The sequence below is a fragment of the Primulina tabacum genome, chromosome 12, assembly GCF_025594145.1.
Source record: "Primulina tabacum isolate GXHZ01 chromosome 12, ASM2559414v2, whole genome shotgun sequence".
NCBI lineage: Eukaryota > Viridiplantae > Streptophyta > Magnoliopsida > Lamiales > Gesneriaceae > Primulina > Primulina tabacum.
The window spans coordinates 2,037,891-2,048,738 of NC_134561.1; the positions used below are offsets into that span (position 1 = coordinate 2,037,891).

Sequence of the window (10,848 nt, forward strand, 5' to 3'; positions counted from 1 at the left end):
GAGATCTCGTCTCAAATTTGAAACTGAATATCAAACTTATCAATAATGTTCAAAGTCCTCGTCCCAAATTTGAAACCGATAGTTTTTTAAATAAAAAATCACAAAATTTCAAATGTGATACGAAAACCCAAAACAATTTTTTTAAAAAATCTTTAAAAAATATTCAAATTTACAAAATTTTCAAATGTAAAGGAAAACCCAAAACAACTAAAAAAAAAAAGGAAACGAAGGAAGGAACCATCAGAGACCAAAAATTATCCCCAGAAGCATTGGAGCTGTTGTACGGTCCGCATCATGGTTCGATCAAAGATCGCATCATCTGATTCCCTCCCCCAAATTCATATCCAAATTACTCAATAAATCTACCAATTTTCATTCAAAATCTGCGCTCAGAAAGTCGAAGGGGCTCAGAAATTAGTATGGGTTTGAGAAAATTATCATCACGAGATTAAAATCAGAGTGGTGCATGACATTCTCCAATATCTCATCCCAGCCCCTTCGATCAATTCATTGCAAAAACCCAGAAAATCAATTCATTAAATAAATAAACAAACAATCGATTTCACCTGTTGAATCTGCGATGGCGGAGAGAAAGGGCGTGGGGGTATTATATATAGGATACGAAGGGTGGGAATGAGGGAGGCTACACAAAACCCTAGTTACTTGCGATAATATTCAAGGGCTTCGAGTTTGGGATTTTGGGTTGGGCCGTATTTACCTGCCTCAGTCCATTATACGTTTTTCTCATTTCACAGAACTGATCGCGTCGCGTGCTTGTAAAATATCGACAAAATTGTTTTTTTTTTTGGTCTTATATGTATGTATATTTTTTAGACAAATTTTAGTATTAGTCTGCTAACTTTGTTTTATTTGTAATTATAGTTTTTTTTTTCGACGTGATGCTGATGTGTATAATATCACATTAACACCTCCATTTAAAAATAAATAAAGTTACCAAAAATATTGGAGTTAGGCTGAAATTTGATAACAAAATGACCAAAATCGCAAAAAAAATATAAATATCAGACAAAAAAACACACATTTCCATAAAATGTTTTGTAAAAAAATTTAGTGATCAATACATTTTTAATAAAAATATATATTATTTTATTAAGAGCAAAAATTTGTGTGAGACGGTCTCACGGGTCGTATTTTGTGAGACAAATATCTTATTTGGGTCATCCATGAAAAAATATGACTTTTTATGCTAAGAGTATTACTTTTTATTGTGAATATCGGTAGAGTTGACCCATATCACAGATAAAGATTCGTGAGATCGTCTCATAAGAGACCTGTTCTTTATTAAGATATCATGTAGTTATAGATTAGATACGATTATACTATGATAGAGGTGCTTATTGTTCCACACAGACATGCATGAAAATCGTTCCAACGCTTCAATGAAATATGACAACAAATAAAAATATAAATAAATTTATTACATCAAGAACAAACTTAGAATATTTAAAGAATCAAACTATTTTCAAACCAAAAACCTAAAAAAACAATCAAACTTACATGACAAAATTATATATTTTCTACAAATAAAATTTTCTTGAATCCCAATTAATTGGGCCACCAATTTGGAGCAAGTTAGTTGGGCCTTAAAAAATAGGAGGGTACCAACTCCAAACAGGTGCAACTTAATCAAATAGTTATTACTGCATCTGCAACTGTTAAAGTACAACGTATTGCGACTAGTTGTTGAAATGCAAAATCTGACCGTTGAAATTTTCAATTATAAATATGCAGATTCAATTCAGAAAGATTAAGAGAACAACTATTTGATCTTAATATTACAATCTTACATTTTTCAAGTCCTTAATATCTCAAGATCTTCGAGAACACTTAAACAATCATAATTCCAATTACTCAACTTAGTACTAGGGGTGGGCATAGTTTGGTTAAAACCGAAATAACCGACCGAACCGAAAAATTCGGTTTAAATGGTTCAGTTTTATTGGTTTTTCAGCCGGTTACGATTTCAAAATAAAAGAAAACTCGGTTTTTTGGTTCGATTTACGGTTTTGATCCTCAGAAAACCGAAATAACCGAACCGGCCATATTATATTTAACCATAGAGCTTTTTGTATAATGTGCTAATAAATGGACCTTAGTCATGTGACAAGTCCAATATTGACAATTGAAATTTCAAATTTTTATTGAAGCTCATATTGTTAAATGTATTGAGATTTGAGATGCAAAATCTATGTGCATTTTGGAGTTGAAAAATTGGAATTTAATGACTGTATATCCTTTTATTGATGAGCTACTGTTTGAAATTGTATTTCAAATTGTTATTGAAGTTTAGATTGTTAAATCATAAGTGCTATTCTAATCGTATATGTTCTACTCATCTACTATCATTTTTTCTTTTATATGTGTTGCATCCATCAAGCATCAAGTGATGTATAATTTTATTTCTTAACAAAATATTATAAAATCGTATATAACCGACCATATAACCGAACCATATTACAAAAAACCGGACCGGACCGTAATAAAATGGTTTAGTTTTGGACCAGATATATTCAAAACCGAAAACCGAAAAACCGAACCATTATAGAGAAAAACCGGACCGAACCGATCTACGCCCACCCCTACTTAGCACGCACACGCACATCGGAATCTATCCGATCTTATAAGATCATATTGTGGTACCCACCAACTCAAGCTGTTCGAGATGGCCATTGGGTTGTATTGTTGTTGTCTGATGAACCGAGGGTTTTAAACTTTCAGAGCTTGTTATGTATACAATAAGAGTTTTAGATTAGGTAATGATAAGTTACAATTGAAGTGAGTTTTTGGATAATGTTATAAAATCAAAGGTTTTTTAATGAATTCCTTCTTAAGTAGAGGAAGAGTTGACGTATTAGTATTCATCTCATCATCCATAATTATCTGTCTTATTTACCTTAATCAATTTTATCTCCCTTTTGCATATCTGGACGTTTCTTGTTATACATTGTTTGCCCGATATATATCTTTCACTAGTCAAATCAGATCGTTTTCACACTTATTTATTTTCAGTGGTCAAACAAAGCTAGTTATTCAAGAATTCTTCTTAACAAAATATTTTAAATAGTTTATTTATCATCTCTCTAAACTCTAATTTGATCCCAACAAGTGGTATCAGAACGAGTGTTTTTTGAACTATGATAAATATATATTTCTAATGACATATTTTAACAAGATTCCAATGTTCTCAAAAGAAGAATATGATGATTGGAAGACTCGTATGCAAGAACATTGGCTGCACAAGATGATGACATGTGATATGTCATAACTGATTGTCTAATGAAGATTCTAACCGCAAGACACAATAGCAGTATCCGAGGATGCTCCAAAAATGGTGGAAAAACACCAATCGGATTGAACTGGATAAGATTTCATGAAGAAGACCAATCTCGATAATATGGCCAAAGATATCCTTTATAAAATCTTTATTAAAATATGTTTAATAATATGTTCAACTTCTAAAGAAATTTGGGATAAACAACTTTGTGAAGGTAATCTTTAGACTAATGAGAATAGTTTGATTGTGGTCATCCTAAATTCGACATCATAAAGATGAATGCTGGATAAATCAAGAGTGAGTTCGATGTGAGATTTATTAACATTGTGATCGAAATATCCGCTCTTAGGAAGGAGTACAACAACATAGAGGTGTCACTTAAAGTGAGGGGAGCTCTTCAAAGAGAGTGGGATGTAAAGACAATAGACATGTAAGATTAAAAGATCTCAACAAACTCGAGATTCATGACATGTTTGAAGATCTGATGAAAATCAAACTTGTTTTTAACTGGAGAAAGAAATATCATTTTATCGCATACTGTAACATGCCTAAGAAATATGATAAGAAGCCCTTCGAGAAGAAACAACTAAAAGATGAGAAAAGATCCTCGAAAAAGAAGAAGGATCAAAATGTGCCATCTTTCATGCTCAAAGTAGTGACTGAACTAGAGAATAAGATCCTGGACTAAGTTGAAACTAACTTACTTGGAGACTCTTGAAAAGAAATAATTCATTAAGCTTGAAATCAGAGAAAGTGTGATGCGAGAGTTCAACAAGAAAAACGTGCCATCTTTCATGCTCAAAGTCCGACTGCTGAAGATGATGCCACAGTCATCAGCCAGCTCTAGATGTATGGATTATCCATCTCTATGGCCGTGAGAGTAAAATGGCAAGAATACAACCTTCCAGCAGCCGAGGAAGATAAGTCTGAGGCAAATTTTGAATTGGGAAGAAGTCAGGCTGGTGATCAACAAATTTCTGTAAACACACCACTCAGAATTCCTCAAGTCATGTTGTTAAGGAAACTGTCCGGCCCAAGTTCAAACAATGTCTATCCCAACTGATGCATAAGCTTCTTCTTATCCACATCCTACAGTAAATCGAAGAGGAGACCTCCAAGAGATGCCTACTATTCCTTATGGATGAAGTGTTCCGATCATTTTCTCAGTTTGAATTTGATCATTGTCGTATGGACACTTCTTCTACAATGCCTCCGAATCAAACCATTGAGAAATTAAAGTTGTGGCTAATCCACAACCCGATATCGATCAAGCCGCTGAAGCTTCAACCATTCAAAATACTACTCTAGTAGCTAACATTCATCCGTTGGAGAGTTAATAGTTAAACCGTTCCTTCTTCCTCGGAACCTAATATTAATGAAGATATATCATGTCCTCAGATCAATCTGAATGTCTTCTGTGAATTTTTCGAGGCAAATACTCCTTAGTTTATGCTTCAAAAAAATTTCTCTCAGATGAAGGACTTGTCTAAATCATTGACAAACGTCGAAATAAAGCACTTTGCACATACATTTTCTGTAACGCCCCAGATTCGACGACTGTCCTCACTGTATCAAGACGAGTCTTTCCAGCGTGCGTATGTCCTCACTCACACGCACCCTGGGAAACTTCCCAGGAGGTTACCCATTCCAAAATTGCCCCAAGTCAAGCACGCTTGACTTTGGAGCTCTTATGTGATGAGCTACCGAAAAGAAGATGCATATGAGTAGTACAAATCAAATCTTTTAAGCCCTCTTCAACTGTACAGTCCATTACATTGAACAGTCTCGGAATCCCTCTCATTCCCGCGTGGGTCGGTTCATTCATGTTCCCTCCACCTAGAAGCCTGCCAGGAGCCGCTCATTGTCCGTGCAACTGATGGCACCGGCGATCACCCTCCGTCCTCTTCGGCCCCGGGCCTCACATTTTCTTTCAAAAATTTCAAGAAACAAGTCCTTCGTTCAAGCTGATGGAAATAGATCAAGCTGCAACGAGAAAGCACACCGTCAGCTTGAATGTTGAACTCTTGGGGCAGAATACTCAAGTAAAACATCATATGGATGCCTTGCTCGATCATGTCCAAGCAACCATTGGTAGCCAGCTGCAAGAAATTATTGAGTTTATGTAGCGTGGTGATGCCAAAATGGGAGAGAGCAGAAGAGAGTCGAAGAACAGAGAAGAAGAGCCGAGGAGAAAATGAGATTATCTAGCCATTTATTGTTATAATTGCTGATGCAAAATTTTGTATAATTGCTGATGAAATTAACTCTAGATGAATCTAAAAAAGAGCAAATGTCGATTTTCTTGAGATTTGTTGAAAAAAGATGGCTATGGGCAAGAGCGTTTATTTGGACTTGTTCATGTTAAAGACATTATTGCATCAACATTGAAAGAAGGTATCTTTTTTATCCTCTTACATTCTCGATGCTCAAAATATTCGAGGACAATGTTATGATAGTGCAAGTAACATATACGGTGAATGGAAGTGATTAGAATCTTTAATTTTAGGTGAAAGTCCTTATTCTTACTATGTTCATTGTTTTGCGCATAGTTTGTAATTGGCACTAGTTGTTGGGCCGAAAGATGTTATCCTCGTCCATAATTAAAACTAAAAAGTCATAAAGTTATCCGCTTGTGTTTAGGGCCATAACACATTCTCATGTTTCTAGTTTTTACAACTACCACATAACGCTTTTTTTTAGGCTATGTATATAGTAAATACTACACTTTTGAATAAGATGAAGATGAATTTCTAGTTGTAAGGGGAGAAAGGATTTAATCAAATTGGTACCCAGAAGACTTTGCAGAACATGAGATGTTACAATTAAGAATCCAATTTGAGCATTTTGATAATATGCCACAACTTCTTGATTTTAGAACATTGGTAATTGTTTCTGATTTATGTCAATAGTTGGTGAAGACTAAAAAGTCATAAATTTATCCGCTTGTGTTTAGGGCCATAACACATATTCTCATGCTTCTAGTTTCTATAACTACCACATAACGCTCTTTTTCTGCTATGAATATAGTCAAGACGACACTTATGAATAAGATGGAAGATGAATTTCTTTATGACTGTTTGCAAGTGTATATTGAGAATAGAATTGCTAAAAAATTCAGTATAGATTCACTTGTAGATGACTTTCATGATATGCAAGAGAGACGTTTTAATAGAATTAGAGAAACAATGATGTATTTTGGAATCTTTGATGATGGGTATTGATGTATTTTTTGATGCAAAATAAATTAAGGAATAGCCAAAATATCCTATAAATGTGCTATTTTGTATTTTTTTCATATAAGTTAGATTATATTTTGGCATTTTTTAGTCTTTTTTCTATCGAGTTCTAATGTGGCGCCAACATGTCATCATTTCCTAATGTCGCATCATTCTTCGTCGACGTTATGTCAGTATTTTTCGACGTCAAGTTATCAGTTAAATGAAAAAAATAAAAACTAAAACATAACATAACTTACATTACCAATTCCAAAATTGGAAGACTTACATAACCAAAACAAAAAAATTTGACAGTCTTACATGACGATTTTAGCTATTTTCCCTAAAATCAACTGATTTCTACCCATTTGTTTTTTGATGTAAGATCATGCTCTCTTTGTGTCAAATAATGATTTTAATTATTAGAAGATTAAAATATCTTAAATATACACTCATATATCTTGATAAAAAAATTATATTTATCTTCAAAAAAAATTATATATCGAGTTCATTCAAATAAAATTCGAGTCAAGTTTCGATCAAACCGATCATGAATAGCTGGACTCATTTACACTTATATATCTTGAAAAACAACATTATATTAAAATTATATTTAAAAATTTATAAAATTTGAAATTTCACATACTCAATTACACTTTGTATACTAATTTGAAATATATTAGCTCACATTTTTATGAAGATAAAGGAGAATTTCTTCCTTGAAAGTGATGATGATAATGCACAAAAAATCATCCTTATTTTATATTATATTTTTGGGGACAATGTTTGAAATTGACAGTAACAAGACATTTACATGTCACGTAGCCACTGTTACATTTTTTTTAATAACAGAAATATCTATAATCCGCACATATTTACCACTCAATTATTAGGCCTACAAATTGGTGGTCACCATTTTAGCCTTCCAACAAAATGTAATTAATTATTGTTTTTAAAGTCAAATGAGATTATAGACAGGCACAATTAAATGCAATTTCATTTTATATATAAATAATTAAACAAAATAAATAATTTGTTTATAAATATTTTCAATATCATCTCGAAGATTTCTAATATTTCTTGTTTGACAAAAACTTGTATGAGACGGTTTCACGGGTCGTATTTTGTGAGACATATCTCATATTTTGGTCATTCATGATAAAATATTACTTTTTATGCTAAAAGTATTACTTTTTTTTGTGAATATTGGTAGGGATGACCCGTCTCACAGATAAAGATTCGTGAGATCATCTCACAAGAGATCTACTCTTCTTGTTTTCTATTTGGATAAAATAAAGAATCTATTTTTAGTCATTGTCGTGAATTTTGATGAAACTTCGATAATTACTAGATACTGACAATATTTTCAAGATAAACTAATAAATACAAAAATTTGTGTGAGACGGTCTCACAGGGTCGTATTTTGTGAGAGATTTATTTTATTTGGGTCATCCATGAAAAAATATTACTTTTTATGCTAAAAATATTACTTTTTATTGTGAATATTGGTAGGGTTAACCTGTCTCACAGATAAAGATTGTAATAAGATGTATCCGAAGGAAATATGCAATTACACTACATTGAAAGCAACTTATAGAACTGGTGATTTTCTTTGTAACTGTTCGACTTTCGAGTTTCCTCAATCCCATAAATTTAGGAATATAAAATAAAAGCAAATTATCTTTCCATTGGCTTAAGATATACTTCCGATGGGGCCAAGCTTTTATTGAACTTCTTGAAAAATTTGAGCTCTATCTCGAATTGATTTGATGTATAAAAATATACTGTTTGTTGAGTTCAAGCTTGAATTATTTGAAAATTACTCGAGCTCTACTCAAATGCGTTAATCTTAACTTGATCGAGCGTAAGTCGAAAATTATTATTTGAGAAAATTATAATTTTAATCATATATCAAATTTCAATCATTTTTTAAGTAATATTAGTCATTTTTCATCAGAAGTGCTGATGTAACTATTATGATCGAGAGATTGATTTAGATTAAGTGAATAAAAAATCTCAACAAATTCGCAAATTAATTCGATTGAGTTAGTAACACTGAATTGTAATTCTTGTCAGTTTTATATAACTAAGCCACCAGTTTGGTACAATGCGTAAATATGCTCACTAAACGGTTTGAACAACAAAATGGCAAGGTTGAGTTAATAGTTAGGCTGAACGTATATAAGATCAATTGAAATAGCAAGTGCATAAAAATGTTTATGGATGTTCGGAGACTTGAATAACTCATATTTCACATTTTCTCTCACCTTAGAAAGATTCCACTAGAAGCTTTTGTTAATCACAAGCAATTTGCAACAACATACTTTAGCATAACTTTTCTCCGACCCACTAAAACTCCTAGATATATCACAACTTAAACAAAATGAACAGTAAGACTCCTCTTGTCAATTGCAAATATTTCTCAAGAAAATAAACCGGAACAAATTGATCCTCTAAGATTAGATAGATTAAAGGCAGCGTTTGCTAAAAAGATGCTTGATCGGTTAAGATTTCAAGAATTTGATGTTCAGAATAGTACTCGTGATTCAGAAAATTAGTAAAGGCCCTTTGAGAGTCAAACAAACTGATCTATTTATATGATTCGATTCCAACAGTCGACTTTTTCAATCTGATGGTCGTTTTCAAACAAAGACATCTTCGTGCCATGTCATTGTCTTTTCCAATCAAATAGTGCACCTCTGGTAATGCGCATGGACTCTGACACTCTGACGGTATAATAACTCAAATCCTTATTTTGAATGAATTACTAATTAAGACATGATTAAAGAGTTATTAATTAAACATTATGTGAAATTATAACATGTGGTAGATAAGATCGATTTTAGTTCTTTTGAACTAGTCCGGATGCAGCCTATAAATAGAAGCTGATTTCATTTGTTTCCTACACAACTTTCCCTCAACTACTCTCTCTCGAGTTATAGTCATTTACCTTAGGTTTTCTAGCCATTTTTTATGGAAATTTAGTGTTGGGAATCTTCGAAGCTAGTTTCGACTCAAGGAAGGTTCGGTGAACTAGGACACGCAGATCGAGATGTTATCATCAGGCTGAAGACAGATGCAAGTATAATTCTAAAGCCTTAAATAATGATTTAAAGATCATTACAAAGAACTTTGAAGAATGTTTAGTAATTATGGATATGGCATTATAATGATTTCAATCTGTTGGTATTGTCTAGGTTCAGACGAGTAAACTTTCTGTCATATTGTTTTAGTGAGGCATGTGATGTACTGAATGATATATTCAAGCGTAATATACACACTTATATGCTACATATTTATCTGTTGCATGATACATGTTTTACTGCTTTGACGTTGGACCTGCTATCTTTTGAGATACACCTCTTTTGTTGGGTCCGTTCAGCCATGTTTTGTATTGTGGATGGTTGGATATCGAGATCTACAGTATCTGACGGGACCCGCGGGCTCTGATGACCCTAGACATTGTAGGTCAACGTCTTGATGATGAGTGTGAGAGCCAAAACATGCCTAGGTAAGATCAGAGACTACACACTCAGGCGTCTCTAGACTGAGCATGAAATTCTTAACTTGATCATTGATATCCGAGTATATTGCATTTCACATGTCCCTCTCGGTTTCCCAAGTAGCTTCTTGCTCCTAGTGATTTAGCTACATGACTTTGAAAATTTGAATAACTTTGTTTCAGAGTCTTCTTTCTTGCCTATTAAGAATTTGCGTAAGTCTTTTCTCGTATGACATGTTTGGAGTCAACTGCAGAGGTTTGTAATCTAGTACATGCGAAAGATTCGACATGTACTTTCGCAGCATCAAGATATGAAACACATTGTGTACTCCAGCTAACATGGGTGGCAACGCCACTCTATAGGAAAATGTTCTAATATTCTCCAAAATCTCAAATGGTCCTATGCACCTTGGATTGAGTTTTCTTTTCTTACCAAATCTTGTAGCACCCTTCATAATTACTACTTTCATGAATACGTGGTCACCTACTGCAAACTCTAGTTCTCTTCGTTGTTTATCGGCGTAGCTCTTTTGTCAGCTTTGTGCAGTCTTCATCCTATCTTAGATTTTGACTGATAGCTCCGCTGTTTGCTTGATCAAGTCCGGACTTAATTCTCCTCTTTCACCATCCTCGTCTTAATGTATGGGTGATCTGCACTTCCTTCCATAAAGTGACTCGTGAGGAGCCATTCATATAGACGATTGGTAACTATTTTTATAGGTGAACTCCACTAGAGATAACTTTGGTTCTCAACTTCCTTGGAAATCGATCACACAAGATCGGAGTAGATCCTCCAAAATTTGAATCACCCTTTCAGACTGACCATCAGTTTGAGG

At 33.5% G+C, this 10,848-nt stretch overlaps 1 long non-coding RNA gene and 1 other non-coding gene across 2 annotated transcripts; both read right to left on the reverse strand.

Annotated features, from left to right (window-relative positions):
• LOC142520890 (uncharacterized) lies at positions 1-676 on the reverse strand. Its single transcript, XR_012814022.1, has 2 exons — positions 567-676; positions 1-383 (listed from the first exon to the last, which is right to left on the reverse strand). It is a non-coding gene; the product is annotated as an uncharacterized LOC142520890 (long non-coding RNA).
• On the reverse strand, positions 404-496 carry LOC142521591 (small nucleolar RNA Z221/R21b). Its single transcript, XR_012814295.1, has one exon. It is a non-coding gene; the product is annotated as a small nucleolar RNA Z221/R21b (small nucleolar RNA).
• Positions 677-10,848: the final 10,172 nt, after the last annotated feature.